Raw genomic sequence first — 6,619 nt, forward strand, 5'->3', positions numbered from 1 at the left:
AAAAAAAAATCTATTTTCTCAAAGTTGAATGTTTTCATAACAGCATATGTTCCACTCTCTGGTTCTACAGCATTTGTTAAGAAAACAGCTCCGACTCATGAGCACAGCAATGATTCACAGTGTGATAACGCTGCAGAAGAGCTTCAAAGTTGCAACAATTGTGATTGATAGAGCTGAGGATATAATAAGAATTGACAAGAAACATGAATGAACAGTGTTTCGTTTTATAATTTTTAGAATAGTCTGTGAGACAAGTTAGTAAAACATAGTAAAGAGAAATGTCTTATTTTACAGGAATTAGCCTGTAGGAAGTTTGTAGGAAATGTTTTGCAGTCTCCTTGGTAGAAGACCAATGTCCTAATACAGTCCCAGGTACTTCTCAGCCAGAGTCCACGGCCCCTCGGTGGGCTCCTGGGCAGCCATGTGCAGGCACGCACACTCCACGTGGATGTGTCAGAACCATCTACGCAGAGTACAATTCCCAGACTCTAATCTTCCCTCCTATATGGAATTATTCCCGATTCTTCTCTTTTTCCCATGGTTGTAAGCAGCCTGTCTCAGAACGCCTTCCTCAGGCTATATTTGACTTCTGTGATAAGGAAGCAATACGAGCTAGTGGAATCTTTCCCGCACGTCTGCATTTTAGCAATCCAAATGTGAAGGGGGATGTCAAGCTGAGGCGTGGAAGTTTTTCACGTACTATCATCTGCTGTCTGTTTTTCCATCTACTGCATAACAGCAATGCAGTAGAGACAACAACAACCACCACATCCAGCTGGAGAGCACTGACAAGTGATGATTTTCTCACGTGTGCCAGGGATATATCCTCAGCACATGCTCAAAGTAACTGGGCAGAAAAAGTAAGATGGTTTTCCACGTATTCCCAATCCTGAAACTGGCCAGGGTTTCCTCAGCAAACATGGAACTGCCTATTCTTTTCATTACATCAGAAAAGAGCACTGGCCATTTCCCCATTTACTAGTATTCTGGCCTATGAAGGTTCAAGGTGCTCTAAGATAAGGAATGGATCATGCTAGAACTAGATAAAAATCCTGCTCTCTTCCACCACTGGGAACACAACTGACTATTCTGGTCATTGCTCCCTGATCAAGAGGCTACATCAGTAAAAGAAAGAATAATTGAGATTTAACCTTCAGCATAACCTGCTTCCTAGGATAACGGTGACATGCCTCGTATTAAAGTCACTTGCATTGTCCTAAAGAAGGCTAAGAATTTCAACCCTTTGTGTCATTTACAAATCTAGCCATGAATCTCCTCCATCTATTTACTATTGTATTTAAAACGTATCCGTTCACGTACACGTGGGTTTAAACACACCATCAGAAAAGGCAACACCAGGGAATTTTATCATTGAGAAGGTTATTCATGAAGTACATAAATAACACCAGGAAAAAAAAAAATCAACCCAAAACTTCTGCATCTGTTTGTCTGGCTAGAGGTACAGAAATGTGAATATTGACATAGTTTTAAAAAACGCAAACAAACACAGCTTTCCTGCAGCAGTACAGTTTAGAACAAATCATTAGAAGTCAAGCACTCAATTGATACACTCACAATAACTTCTCTCGGTGAACAATCCAACCACAAAACACGCCCATCTACTCTGTTTCGTTCTGTCCTATGAGTGTTACCACAAATTTGTTGCAACCAAATTCTCTCCTCCAAGAAAAGGAATGTTATGAACTATGCTGTACCCACCTGTGAACGCTGAAATAGTCGTTGAGAAATTCATATATTAGTAAGAGAACAGACTTGTTTCTTTGGTCCTATTCTCAATCTGGACTCTGCGTCTTGGTCATTAACACAATTTGTAGACTGCAGTATGCCACAGGCAATGACTTCTTCATAACAACGGTGATTTATTTGAAAACAGGAAATCTGCCCATACCCAGATGTATGAGAGATGATGTGATGGGGAAGCTGCCCTCCCCTTTGTCAAAAAAAAGCAACTTCAAGCCAGCAGCAACCATGAGGTGTGTGAGCAACACACCTCAGTCATCTCAGTTCTTCTATTCTCTTATACAACTACAGTCTGTATGAATGACTTGATACCTGTTACAAATGACTGCTCTGAACCGGAATTCTCTCATCCACCTTGAAGAACTCTTCAGTTTTTGATTCCTGTGTGCACATCACTCCTTTGCACTAAGATGGAGCTGAGTGATTTTCACTAAGGAAGAGTATGTGCAATTTCTTCTATCCTACCAGGGTGATATTTCACAAAGATCTGCTTCATCACAATTCTCAGTGAACATTCTGAATGGAGATATGCATCTCTCCTCCTCTTTCTTTCCCCTCTGTCCCTCCTGCCTGTTGAAATTGATGCTGATCAAAAAGTGTTTCTGGGTCTCTCTCATATGGAAATTTCAGGTTTTATGCTGGGAGGGGGAAGAATTGTAACAAAACCCCATTGTTCCTTGAAAAATTATCATCTATTCAGTTTCAAACAATAACCCTGAAAAGCTGTTTCACCTTGTCAGGAAGATGCTTATCACAAGATTTTAAATCAAAGCTTAGTTTTATGCCCAGTGGTTCTAATAAAGCGTTTTCTATCTAGCATTATTTACACTCTCTCTGTTAAGTTGCATTACTGCTGAAAAGCCTCTCACTTCCCTGTTGTTCAGAAAAGTCCTCATCCTCAAAAAAGCTATGTGATTTCTATCTTACTCAGTTTATGTTGGGAGGGTCTGCCTCTCCCAAACTTTCTTTTGAACAGCATATAAACAAATTCTGTTATAGCTATTGAAGACTAATGAGTTCTACTGATGTCTAGAAGAGAAATGGTGAGAAAAGATAAGAGGAGGACAAGCCAAGAACACGGGCAGTTGGAGCTGGTGGGAGGAACACCCTTTGAAGATTACTTGAGAAAATGAAGAGGAAGTGAAATTCAGTAATACCAGAACCTCAACATTAGCAGTAACAACTTTCCATAGTAAGCATCTCCAGGGCTAAGGCATCCTTTGCCTTCAGATTTTGACTTCAGGCCCCAGTCCAGCAAAGTACTTAAGCCTGAGTAGTATTATTGAATTCAACCCATGTCAACGGGACAGGCTCATATGCTTAAATTTAAGCATGTAGTTGAGAGCTTTGCTGGATCAGAGCCTTGCTTGTTCTAGTTCATGGTTACCTTCCAAGTGGGAAGAAACTATTGAGCACAATTACCTTTCAGATATGTAAGGGACACCCATTGCTAATCATGCAGCAGGTTTTGTGAGAGTGGATGAAGCAGCTATCTGTGGTACATCAGACTCCATATTTTTACCGTGCAGACAAACAGTCTGAGATGAACACCAGTCATTCAGACTTTAGTATTCACGAGCTGCCAGTCTGCAACATACTTGTTAAAAATTAATTCTTTAAAACTTTTTTCCAGTGGTTTAGCACCTTCATTGAACATTATTATACATGTCCAGCATCACAGTCCAGAGAACATTTTTTCTTACCTGTAATCCAAGATCCTCTTAAAGCTGAACATGCTTCACATTTCAAAAAGTTCTTTTCTACAGAACAGAAATCTTACTGACTGACTTTCCTGTCTGTCTTCACTTCCTCTTTCATCTTAGGTGCTTTCAGGACGACCAAAAATAGCCCAAGTTACCTTGTAAATACAGATAGACCCTGAGCCCCCCTGCAGTGCTGTACTACTATCTGTTTGTTCCAATAACACAGCAAATACAGATCTAATACTAGAAAATGAAGTATTCCAGCAGAGACAAACTTTTTGCTGCCTTCTTTGGGAAGAAGCCAAGCAAGCATCCTAGTCAGTCTCCATGAAAATAGTCTCATGACTTGTGAGCAGCCCACCTGGAACCTTTACAGATTTCAAGTCTGCAAGAAAGGAATTTTGGAACCTGCTCCAGCAATTTCTGAATGTCAGAAAAAACAGAAAACCACTGAGAACAAGAACAACGGCAAAAGCTAACACGGGCAGATGGGCAAAAAATTGGAGGACCAACTCAGTATCAGGATCAAACATTTATTAGCTTATCATCAATTGGTTATAAAGGATTTTAGACTTATCTGATTTATCATCCTAAGGGTCAGGTCCTTATAGATAAGATGGTGGCTTTTCTACCCTAGACCTGCACCTTAGATGATGTCAAGGTGACAGTTCTCTTCAGCACAGACCCCAGGGGGACATTTCTTTGGCAAAAAGTGGCTAAAAATTCCACAGCAGCTACGCTGAGTCTGACCCTGTTTCATCGAAGTTAACATACAGCTAAAGCTTATAGAAAATGTATCAGCTGTTGTACACCAAGTACCTTACTACCAGTTACACACCCTTTCACATGAAACCATTGTTTTCAGTCCTGTTTTTAAGGTAAAAGGGTTTATAACAACTTATTTATATTCAGAGGCTATAACTTGTTTTTTATAAACGTGGAGATTATTTGTGTGCTACTCAAATTGATTTTTAAAAAGTCTTATTGATATATGTACACATATACAATCCTTTCTGTATATAAGTTTGTTTGTGACGAGCATTTTTTAAAAATCATATAATCTTTGAAATATACTTTAAAGTTTTAAACTATGCCATGGTCACATGATAAATAATGGCTAAATTATGAGTTTTTCAAGTAGTAGAATGGCAGTAATAAATATATCAAAGTCTTCTCTATGCTAATATCCATGAGTAATAAACAACGGTATTTCCCATCCCGTAATGCATGTCATGGTTCTGATCCATTTCTTGCCTGCAAACAGGCACGCACAGACTCACAGCATATGTGAAAGTTGCAAATCTCCAACGTAACTCATGCTCCAGTCCAGCAACTGTGAGGGTATGCTGTGACTAACACAGCCAAGAAATTCCTAAGGGAATAAGAATGATTGTTAACAGTTCTGAGAAAATCTTCCTCTGGGTTATTATCCCATAGAGAGAGATAGTGCATTTTAGCGGTCTTAACCAAACAAACAGCTCTGAGAAACAAGACATATTCCCTCTGAGATTACAGCAAATGAAAAACAAAAAACCATCTTATGTTAAAAGCGGTTTGAAGCATTCATGATACTGTCAGTGAAGTACTTGGACTTCTTCCTGCTCTGTGCATCAGGTCAGAGTTTCCATAGTCCCAAAGGAAACTAAGCATTGGCTGAAAAAAGAGAAAGTCCCCCTTACCCTTACTGTTACCTTTCTACAGCTGGCTTGACTGAACAGGGGGGAGGCACAGGCACATGTAGCGACTATGACAGCCACCAGGAAACAAAGCAGCAGCAACTCAAATGGGCACGCCTGTTTAAGTGATTTATGTCAGGGGTGCTCTGCTCACGCACACCACAGTAACTGAATGGGAAGTTGCTTGAAAACTGTATTTTCTTGTATTCTGCTCCAACTCCTTGAGCTAGCTCGCAAAGGAAAGATGTGATCCAGTCCCAGGGCTCTAAAAGTCAGAAATAAAGTAAAAAACTACCTGACTAATGGCTTAAAATAATTTTAATATTTCACAAGTGTCAGCTTTCTTTCATTGCCTAAAGCAACTTTGCCATTCTGACACAGGTTAAACACACAAAGTAACACTTTCTTATACAAACAAAATTAGGAGCAGTAACTATTTCCTAAGCTGCCTTTCATGCATTTTAAGCTGTATCCACGCAAATCAAGTTCACAGGGTAGATGGGGAGAAGAAAGATGGTTTTGTGACTAAGAAGCAAGGCTACAACTCAACTGTTGGTACTCCCACAGATTTCCCAGCTCAGTTGTCTGTGCTACTTTCGTCTCCAAAACAATAACATCAGTAAAAATATTTCAAATACCCAAACTTTATATTTCTTAGTGTGCAGACTGTGATTAGCACAATTAAGCATCGGCTGCAGGCTGAAGTGCATTACTGGTGCGCTACTGTGGCTCTCTCTATTTGCCGGTACACAGCACTGGAGCATCCCTTAAGAGAACATCTGATAGCATCACTCATCTATCTGCATTGTCGTACAGTCCAGATGGCTGCGGTATGTAGGCAACTGGGAACCAGAGAAGCAGGAGGAGTACATCCTGCTGCAATTTTCCCTCTGGTGCTAATCTCGATGCATTTAGATTAGTCTGTTGGTTAGGAAGTCTACAGCTCTGGGTAGATGCCAGTCCTAGCCAAAAGACCTAGCAAACAAAATGAACTGGAGCAGCCACACTCAGCCTGCCAACTACCACAAGACCAGATTTGCCCATAAAAACTTGGGAAAACGATTACAGCAGCTCAGCCGAGTGACAGTTCCCTGCTGTGCAGCGTGGATTTTCTTCTGAATACCACAAGGGTGGCATTCTGTTGCAAATAGGGCTGTTATTAAAGATCAATTCAGAAATCTGTTCTTTAGCAGATTACTTATTACTATGATGTACAAACCCAGAGACAAAGAGGAAACAAGACTTCTTCCATTTGGCAAATGAAATTTTATTTCTGGATTAAAGAGTTAAATTTTTACGCATTATAACACGTGTACCCTGCCACATTGATTGGCGTGCTAGAGCAATACTGCAAAAGAATAAGGTCAGCATAATTAATCACCTCCACAGAAGTACAGAATTCTCAGGAACAGAATTGTTATTTTTCTGGATTACAGAAGGCAGGGTTTCCAAACCTTCAAACAGAAAGACTTCAGCAGG

This window comes from Buceros rhinoceros, unplaced genomic scaffold (assembly GCF_000710305.1).
Source record: "Buceros rhinoceros silvestris isolate BGI_N320 unplaced genomic scaffold, ASM71030v1 scaffold4346, whole genome shotgun sequence".
Taxonomy (NCBI): domain Eukaryota; kingdom Metazoa; phylum Chordata; class Aves; order Bucerotiformes; family Bucerotidae; genus Buceros; species Buceros rhinoceros.